This window comes from Urocitellus parryii, chromosome X, assembly GCF_045843805.1.
Source record: "Urocitellus parryii isolate mUroPar1 chromosome X, mUroPar1.hap1, whole genome shotgun sequence".
NCBI classification, from domain to species: Eukaryota; Metazoa; Chordata; class Mammalia; order Rodentia; family Sciuridae; genus Urocitellus; species Urocitellus parryii.
This window is the reverse complement of record NC_135547.1, coordinates 119,050,830-119,061,655: the sequence shown is the minus strand read 5'-3', so window position 1 is coordinate 119,061,655 and position 10,826 is coordinate 119,050,830. Positions and strand designations below refer to the sequence as shown.

General features: G+C 42.2%; 1 pseudogene; it reads left to right on the top strand.

The window, feature by feature from the left end:
• The first annotated feature begins 718 nt into the window (after positions 1 to 718).
• LOC113188449 (small ribosomal subunit protein uS5 pseudogene) lies at positions 719 to 1,609 on the top strand (annotated as a pseudogene).
• Positions 1,610 to 10,826: the final 9,217 nt, after the last annotated feature.

Here is a 10,826-nt window from a genome sequence, read left to right as displayed (position 1 = left end):
GGTCTGAAGTGGGCTGGGCCACATGTCTGCTACATTGGTTGGCAGTCACCTGGCTTCTTTGTGGTCTCTGTATTTATTCAAAATGGCTTTGAATGGACAGATTCACAGATTAATTTTACCAGACTTTTGAAGAACTAACACCAATACTCCTCAAACTATTCCATAAAATAGAAAAGGAAAGAACCTTTCAAATTCATTCTACAAAACCATTATTACCCTACTAGCAAAACCTAATAAGAACACAACAAAATGCCAAATACAGTGGAGCATACCTACAATCCCAGCAGCTTTGGAGACGGAGGCAGGAGGATCACAAGTTCAAATCCAGCCTTAGCAATTTAGCAAGGCCCTAAGCAACTTAGTGAGAGCTTGTCTCAAAATAAAAAATAAAAAAGGCTCAGTGGTTAAGTACACCTGAGTTCAATCCTGTATACCAAAACAAACAAACAACAAAATAGCATGACATAAAAAAACAAACACATAGACCGATGGAACAGAGACAACCCAGAAATAAAACCGCACATCTGTGGCCACCTGATTCTAGACAAAAGAGCCAAAAACAAGTCTTGGAGAAAACACAGCCTCTTTGGCAAATGGTGGTTGGAAAAACTGGACTTACACATATAGATCCCTATCTCTTACTCTGTCCAAAAATAACTCAATGTGGATCAAAGACCTTAATGTAAGACCTGAGATTCTGAGATTCTTCTCTCACCAAATGGTGGCTGAGAACGGTGCACCAGGAGGACCCAGAGGGCCTGAAGACCTCATGGCCCCAGAATGGGTGACCACAGGGGCTTCCATATAGGTTTTGGCAGTGGCCTCCAAGGCCAAGATCACAGTGGTGGTTGGGGTTGGGACCCTGGCCAGGTGGCTTGAGGCTCATGGAGATAAGACCAAAGACAAGGAGTGTATCCCGGTCACCAAACTGGGCTGCCTGGTCAAGGACATGAAGATCGATCCTTGGAGGAGATCTATCTCTTCTCTCTGCCTATCAAGGAGTCTGAGGCCCTTGACTTTTTCCTGGGGGCATCACTCAAGGATGAGATTTTGAAGACCATGCCTGTATAGAAGCAGACCCATGCTGGCCAGCAGACTGATAGCATTTGTTGCTCTTGGGGACTACAATGGTCACGTTGGCCTGGGAGTTAAGTGCTTCAAGGAGGTAGCCACTGCTATCCGAGGGGCCACCATCCTGGCTAAGCTCTCCATTGTTCCTGTGTAGAGAGGCTACTGGGGGAACAAGATTAGCAAGCCCCATACTGTCCCTTGCAAGGAGACAGGATGTTGTGGTTCTGTGTTGGTGTGACTCATCCCTGTCCCCAGAAGTACTGGCATTGTCTCAGCCCCTGTGCCCAAGAGGCTGCTGCTGCTGCTGCTGCTGGTATTGATGACTGCTATGCTTCTTCCAGGGGGTGCACTGCCACCTTGGGCAATTCACCAGGCCACTTTGATGCCATCTCTAAGACATATAGCTACTTGTCTCCAAATCTCTGGAAAGAGACTGTGTTACCAAGTCTCCCTATCAGGAATTCACTGACCATCTTGTGAAAACCCACACCAGAGTCTCTTACAGAGGACTCAAGCTCCAGCTATGGCTACAACATAGGGTTTTTATACAAGAAAAATAAAGTGAAGGAAACGTGAAAAAAAAAGATATAGATCTAGGCAATGATTTCCTGAATAGGACTCCAATTGCTCAAGAAATAATAGTAAAAATTGACAAATTAGATTGCACCAAATTAAAAAGCATCTGCACAGCAAAGGTAACAATCAACAGAATGAAAAGACAGCCTACAGAACCGGAGAAAATCGTTACCAGCTATGCATCTGACAGAGGATTAATATCCAGAATATATAAAGAAATTTAAAACAAAACCGCAATTCATCCAATTAATAAATGGTTAAAACAATTAAATATCTTTAGCCATCAGGGAAATGCTTTAAATCAAAACAACACTGAGCTTCTATCTCACCTCTGTTAAAATGGCTATTTTAAACAACAACAAAATAACAAATGCTGGCAAAGATTGGAGAAACAAAAGGAATCCTTATATGCTGTTGGTAGGAATGTAAATTAGTACTGCCAATATGGAAAACAGTATGAAAATTCCTCAGAAAACTTGAAATAGAAGTACCATACAAACCAGTTATACCACTCCTAGGTATATATCTAAAGGAATCAAAGTCAGCATACTACAGAGATACCTGCACACCCATGTTTATGGAGGTACTAAATTCACAATAGTCAAGCTTTGGAATCAGCCTAAAGGCCCAGCAGTGGATGAATGGATAAAGAAAGTGTGATATATAGAGACAATGGAGTATTAATTAGCCATAAAGTGTCTGAAACTGGAGATCATGTTAAGTGAAATAAGCCAACTCAGAAAGACAAATATCACATGTTTTCTCTGTGGAATTTAGCAGGGGAAAGAATGACATGAAAGTAGAAAGAAAACTAGGAGGTAAAATGAAGGGAACCAAGGAGGGGGAAGTAGGGAAATAGGGAGGATGGAAAAGATCAACACAGGTGACATGCATGTATGCACAATGAACTTCATTATTCTGTACAATCAACATACATGAATATACTAATATATACACTAATTAATATACACTAATAATTATAATAAAGGTAACTGTTAGGAATTATGAAGATACTAAAGCCTGTCTACCTTCAGCTGTGCCATGTAATAGCAGCACCCTCCTGTCTCCAGGATATAAAAGATGGTGAAGCACAAAGTGATCATCATCTTTGTACTTTGAGCACAAATTTTTTATTCAAGGCTCTTTGTACTTGTACCTAAATGCCCCACATGAAAGTGTATTTTCATTAAACTTCAGTGTTTATCATGTTCACTCTCCTTTCTGAACTTGAGGACTGAAGCATCTCCCCAAGAGTAGACCTAGATGCCCTCCCTGTGGTCATAAACTCCTATAGTAGGTCCTATTTGTGCCCCACACATCTTTCTCCCTCTACATACTCCAGGCTCCAGTTATAGATGTAGACATCTATAACTTCTAAAAAAACACACGTGGCTGGTGCTCAGAGCAAGATGGAAGTGCTGCAGAGTTAATGCCTCTGGAAGCAACCCCTAAACAATGACAGATGGGAGATTCTGGGGAGAAACAACCCAGCTTCCTCATTCCTCAGATGGGATAACTCTGAGCATGGTTAACACTATCCCCCAGAGTCTCCAGTAGAATTGCTCTCCAATAGCCCACGGTGGTAACATGCTTAATAACATGTGCGATTGTGGCATCCTTCCCATCCCACGGTACTTTCCAACCAGTGTTTCCTGGGACCATATCCAAAATAAACAATTTGTAATTGAGTGTTTGTCTTTGGATCTGCTTCTTGGGGTCACCCAAACCAAGGCATACTTCCTATCCCCAGGACTTATCCACACAAAGGTGAGCTAACAACTCTGAATAGATCCAGGAACTGTAAGAAACCAGAGTGGAAGGCAACAAACATCTATGCCTATAGCATTTTGGTATGATGGACTATCTGACCATCTCCCTTGTCTCTGAACTCCATATAAAACCTACAGATGCCAAGGAAACTTGATGACCTGTTTCCACTGTTCCTCTTACATAATGAGCCTTTTGCTATCTCAATGACTTGGGATAGAGCAAAAAGGATCCTCTTTCACCCTGCCACAGACTGAAGGCTCTGTGTTCTACATCAGGAGGTTCAGATCTAAGCACAACCTGAGGTCTTGCAAAGTTGCTGATTCACATTCTGCACTTGTTCACTACTTTAATAAATGTTTATGGAGCAAGCACTGCTAATTTGGATTTAGAGGATAGAGAAGGAATGTGTGTAAGCTAAGTCTGGTTAGGCTATTGGTAGATGGAACTCCACCAGCTTCTGTCCTGAGGGTCCTTGCTCCCATCCCCTCTCATCTGAATGAAGTCAGAGCCTGCTCAATTGTCTCTCATATTCAGTTCACCATGCACTATCTGCCTCACACTCCACTTTGGGACAGCATTATCCTTTGGAAATTACAAAACTACATGTCCCTCCCTTTATCAATAACCTTTGATAACCTTTGTCTGTTGAGTAAAGTGCAAACTCCAGATTATATATATATATATATATATATATATATATATATATATATATAGCCAAGGGTTTTCAAGTCTGGCCCCCAATCATTTTTTTTTCTAATCTCCTTTATCCACCATCTCTTTTCCTTCCTACCAGATTATTTGTACTCTCCAAACACTGCATGTTATTTCATACCCCTGTCCTTCTTGTGATATGTTGTTCCCTATGGATCTCACTTGTTGCTTTAGCCAAACACTACTCATCATTGAGCACAATTAGAATGCCATCTCTTCTATCAAGTTTTCCTTACCCTCTCCCTCTACCTCCAAAGGCACCAACTACCAAATCCTCTACACCCCTTACCATCTTCACACATGTGAAAAATGCAACATTGATCACACTATGCAGTCATGGCTTCAGAGTTTGACTTCTAGAAGATTCTGAGCTCATGGAAAGTAGACGTGTTGCTATTTTGTTCATCTTGGCACTCTACCTAAGAGTTTAATATAATACCAGGTATACTATACATTTGTAAGAAATGTTTGTGACTAACTGTCCACATCCATGAAAGCCAAAAGGAGATTCAGTTTCTTGTCTCTGATAATTGATGCCACTCCTGACATAAGATTTGTTCCATGCTCCTGGATGGGACTGTTCACACAGGCTGTCCCATACAGCTTCCTTCTATATCAAGGCCCCAGCAGGTCTTTCCCTGGTTTTCGAGCTGAATGACCTCTTGTGGTGGCTCTAAGACAGGAGATTGGCAGGGTTCTTGGAGCTGCCAGGAGCCAGAGCTGAGCAGGTGGGTGTTTATTTTCCCATGAATGCATTCATGCTGTTCCCATGGGACCCCACTGGCACATAGCAGCAGGAAGTTGATCACATCACAGTCCCTCAGGAACATCCACTGGGAGTCATTAATGCAGTTGGTTAACAAGGAGATTTCAGAGGGAGAAGGAATCTGATTAAGGTGCCTTATGCCTGGAGAGTGGAGGTGGTATTCACAGGGTGAAAAGTCTCTGAAGGACAAGCCAAGGAGTGCTTCACCAACAGATAAGGGAAGAGAGGCTGCTCAGGCGAAGCCAGCAGCCACTTATCTTCTCTCAGAGACCTGGTGGCAGTTTTAGCTTGGAGACCACCTTTCATCACCCTCAAACTAGGGCATAAAAATCTTCTCACCTACCCCAAAGTCCATTCTATATTGGCAAGGTACAAGCCAAAATATTTCATTCTAGAGAGATCTGGACTTTATAAGTACCTACTATGGACTAGGCACATTGCTATGTAGTTTCTTTGGATAACTTCAGTTAATCCCCATAACAAACCCTAGTTTCTAAGTGTTCTAATTAGCCCCCATTTTACAGATGAGAAATTGGAGGCTGGGTGAGGTCAACTTGGCCACATTCACACAGCTAGTAAGCAGCAGAACCGGGATTCTTACTGGGTCTATATGACTCCATGATCTGCATTTGGATGCCACCTGGAGTACAATGACTCCTCTGATGTTCAAGTAAAGAGGCAGCAGAATATAAGAACAAGGCAGGGGCCCTCCCAATGTCACTTGGCCGCCATCTCACACTGTGGTCCTGAATAAGTCACCCAACATTTCAGGGCCTCTGTAGACAAGTCTGAGGGTTGGACTAGATGACTTGTAATCCTGCTTTAGATGTAGCCTTCTGCCATTCTCTGGTGGCATAGGCATGGCTATAATGGGTGGGAATCTTTGTTCTTAGAAAGGACCAAGTGGTGGGAAAGGAAATTGATCTGAAGCAAGTGGCATATCCCTGAATCATGGTTGACATTTTTTTGGCTGTTGAATACAATTGCCTGGAGGGCCAGATTTTTGGTCTCTTTGACACCTTATGGTTCTCAAGCATTAAACCCCTTGGCTCTGGCTGCCCATCTCAGACTGTGAACTTGTGAGAATACTAACTTTCTGTAAGTTGCTGTGCGTAAATCCCAGTGAATATCACAAATGGGCAGTGTTTCAACTAGTACCACTGATCCATGACAAAACAGTCCCAAATTAGTGACATAAAGCAATGCTGTTATTATGCTTATGGATGGATTCTGTGAGTTAGTAATTCAAAGGCAGCACAGTGAGGATGTCTTGCCTCTGCACACCATGGCTTGAGACTTAAGTTGGGAAGGCTCATGATAGAAAATAACCAAGTGGCTAGGGGCTAGAATCACCTGGAGGAGTCTTCACTCATACATCAGAAGTTGATCCTGGCTGTTGGCTGGGACGATAGCTGGATTTGTTAATCAGAATATATATACATTGCGATTTCACGTAGCTATTTGGGCTTCCTCCTGCCATGGTAGCCTGAAGGTAGTCAGATCTCTTTCATGGTAATTTGTACTCTATAAGTGTGAGCATCCAGAAAGTGAGACAGAATCTGTATTGCCTTTTGAGATTCAACCTCATGAGTTTCTTCCACTTTGTGCTATTGGTTATGATTGAGTCATTAAGGCTGGATAATGTTCAAGGGCAGGCCTAGAGATATAACTCAGTTGGGTAGAGTGCTTACCTCACATGTACAAGGCCCTGAGTTTAATCCCCAGCACTAAACACATACATAACCACACATACATACACACACACACACACACACACACACACACACACTCACACACACACACAAAGATTCAAGGGCAGGAGACATAGACCCTGCCCTTGGAGCATCAATACTGGTGCTACCTTTTCATTCATCTATAGGACCATAGACTGTGTCTTGGTTACTTCTGAATTATTTCCATCTAACATCAGTTATGATGAAGAGTAGATACCCAATGAGCGACTGGCAAAGAAAGTAACAAGGGAACTAATGAAGGATAGGTCACACTATTGAAGAATGTGTCTTTGAGGAGCATAGGCATTTAGTCTCTTTCTCCTTTTTTGTTTGTATTGCATTTGCTTTTTTATTCCACCAATAAAATAAGTCACTGTTTGTGAATGACCTACAGGGTGGAAAAAGCTCAATGGTGTTGTAATCATTTTGCTTTTAAGGAGTATTCTTTGCTTATGAATTCTCCCTTGATCCAATATGGCCTCATTTTGGGTGTTTCTTCCATGGTTTCCAAAAGGATAGTTTAGAAGTCAGTTTCTACCAGAATGATTGAATATTTCACAATGCAGTCTCAACTGGCTTCCCCAGCCCACCAGTCTAGTTCTTGATCTGTATTCTCCTGGTTGACCTGTATTCTCCTAGCCTTCCACTTCTTTTCCTTCCCCTGCTCCCCTCTTGCCTCTATTCTTTTCTTGTTTCTTCCCTCCCCTTGCCCCCACCCTAACCCTAACTCTCCTTCTGCCCCTCTTCCTAATGCCCCCTTCTCTTATCCCTTCACACCTTCCCCTGCTCCTTCCCTTCTCTCTCCCTCTTCTTGTCTCTCCTTTCCCTTCCCATGCCTTCTTCACTGCCCACCCCTCCCTCTACGTTACTACCCCTAGCTTCAGGTTGGGAGCATCTCTAGGATTATCAGAGAAGTCAAGGAACTTGGAAGCCAACCACTGCCACCCGCTGCCCTCCCAGAGGAAGACTCATGAATCTCTTCTTTCATGATTTGCTAAACTGCATTTCATCACTTTTATGGGCACTAAGTTATGATGTCACATGAAAAAGGCTTAAAGCTCCTTTGGCTGTTTCAAACTAGCACACAAAGTCCAATCATACAGAAACATAACAGAAAATAATTATTTAAGAAGAAAAACCATGACAATGGGAATTTACCATTCCCAAATTAGCATTTGGAAAATACTAGTCACACAAACTTATGCCAGCAGAGACCTCAGAAAGCATCTTGCCCAGTTCCTCATGTAATAGAAAGGGAGCTGAGAGCCAAAGAGGAAGAGCTATAACAGCTAGCATTTACTGGGTGCTGACTCTGCCCCAGGAACCCTATTACTTTATTATAGTTGTGCAATAATCAGATGCATTGGAATCATTGATCCCATTTCTAAGATAAAGAAACAGAAGCTCAGAGAGGGTCAGTAACTTCTGCAAGGTCAGAAAATAGCAGAGTATAGATTTGAACCTAGTATCTAAAATGAGTCCAATAACCATCTTTCTTTCTTGCTTCCTTCCTTCTTTTCTTTCTTTCTTTCTTCTGGTGCCAAAGATGGAACCCAAGGCCTTGCACATGATAGGCAAGTGCTCTACCACTGTGGTACATCCCCAACCCCACAACCAATCAATAAGCTTTCCTGTGCCTCTAAGTGAACTTCATTTCCCTCTGTCTTCCAAGTTCACATTAGTCTAATGGTTAGACTAATTTCAGAAAGGTAAATTGAGCAGTGTCTAAAATTCAACACATGATGCTACCATCCAAATCAAAGTCAAAGATAGCCTTTGTTAAGCTGAATTCTGATAAAAGGGACTCAGCATCTTAAGAAGCTTAGATGGCCCTTTGTAAGGAAAATTATGAGTTTAGAGGAACATGGACCATGGCAGTGGGGCTCAATGACTTAGACTTGAAGCCAGTCTCCCAGGGTTCAACACTAGTTCAGCTTCTTCCTAGATTAGCCTCTCCATGCCTCAGTTTCCTTCATCTGTAAAATGACAGTTAATAGTAGTATCTATCTGACAGGATAGATTTGAAGGACCAATAAGATTAACAAGCATTAGCTTTCAAAACCATGCCTGACACGGAGCAAGTCCTTTATACAAATCTGTTCTGTTATTACTCAATAATTTCTCTACAGTGTAATAATCTCCAGGGCCTAACATAGTCCCTAGCACATGGAAGGGGTTCAATAAATATTTGTTCACTAAATGAAAAGTATTAGTAGTCTTAATGGTATTCATCTGTTCTTCATCCTGTCAAAACAGAAAACAAGAAAAAATGAATTTCTCCTTTACCTTATAGTTTTTCCATATGTCAAGCCTGGTTCTGCAGTGATTGAAACCACTTTTCCTTGGCAAAGCCTTGGGGAGCCTGAGGACCAGCTGTTTCCCACTTTAATTCTTTTCTGGGGCCTATTTTGCCAAGGAAGTGACATCTTAAAGATGTGGAAGATACAGCTTTAGTTGTAACTGTCAAAAACCCAATTCAAACTGGAAGAAGCAAAGAGGTGAATTTATAGGATTGACTGCAGAATGCAGGTATGACTTCAGGCATGAAAAGATGCAGGGGTTCAAATGATGTCATTGAGACTTGGTTTGGTTACATCTCTTAGCTCTGCCTTCTTCAATGATAGTTCTCTTCTCAGGCAAGTTCACCCTTGTGGTAGCAAGATGGCTGCCAGCTATATCAGATTTATATCACCACAGCTTCAACACCAGGAGAAATAAAACTCTTAATTTTGTGATAACTCCAGCCAAAGTCCCAGTTTTAGCTTTAATTGAACCAACTTGGATCTGTGTTCACCCTTGAACCAATCACTATGGATTCAAGTATGCACTCAGATAGTTTCTATCCTATCGTATTCTATTTTAATTTAATTTATTCCATTGTATTACTTTCATTCCACTCCATTCCATTTGACTGTTATTTTTATTAGTCAGGGTGATGCTTGCTAGGTGCTGAAACAAACATCCCCTAAATTTTCTTGTTCATGTCCTAGCTCAATGAAGATCAAGAAGCTCTGCTTAGTGGCTTTCTTCTCCCTCTAGCACTAGAGGGACAAGAAAAAAGAGGAGGGGAAAGGAATGGAGGGGAAGAGAAAGAAAAGAAAATCACTCAGGGGGATTTTGTGATTAGTCATATAAATGGCTTATATCACTCTTGCCTACATGCCACTGGTCAGAATCTAACTGCAAAAGCCATAGAGAAACAGACTGAGCATACAGTAAGATGAAATGGGATTGGTGAGCAGCTAGGCAGTCTATGTCATACTATCCTATTCTAGTTTGTTAAGAAAAATATTCTGCTGTGTGGGATTCTGGACTTTGTAATGGTTATAATTCCTTAGTGTAAACAGCCTGGCTCTGTCAACCTGCCTCCGTCTTCCCATCTTGTCAATCAATCTTTCTTTGCTTCTCTTTCTATTGTCATGTGTCATGACATCTGACCTCTCCTTCCCTGCTGAGGAGACCTTGACCACCTCCCCACCTACTTTTCTCTTCTTCCCCTTAGCTGTACATAACTCTTCACCTGAGATCCCAAACTCCTAAAGCCAGTCTGTGGCTGCTATGGCAGCCATGATTTCTGCCTTCTGCCTCATACTGTGCTTCTCTATCTGTCTCATCTCATCTGTCTTCTTTCTTATCTCTGCCAGCCCTGGGGCCTATGGTGACTGAGACAATAAATGAGACCAGATTCTGTGGGGCAGCTAACAGCCCCTCCACCTTTGGGGCTTTGCCCTGAGCTGGCTCCAGCATCTGGCTAGGTCAGGACTGAGGTAATTGAGCCAGCCAGGCATGTAATAAGATAGCTCCTTGCCCCTGCTACTATGGTGAGTGGCTATGGAATCTGATTCTAGCAGCATCTTTATCTCTGCAATAGGCCTCAGGGTTCATTATCTAAAAAGCATGGGCTGTTAACATAGTAGCAAATCTGTTGCCATAGAGGGGAGCTTTTCCTTTAAAACTAAGTGGGGTAGAGGCCAGAACCTGGGGCTCCTCAGTTAAAAGGCCTTCTGCTTCTGGAAGAATTGCAAGATTACTGCCCTTTAAGTTTATAAACAATTTGAGTCCATATGTAAATGGCGTTTACCATGTCCTAGACACCTTTCTGGGTACTTCACAATATTAGTTCATTTAAGCCTCGCAGAGACTCTATAGATGAGGAAACCAAGACCCAGAGGGAATAAAGAACTGCCAAGTCACAGAAC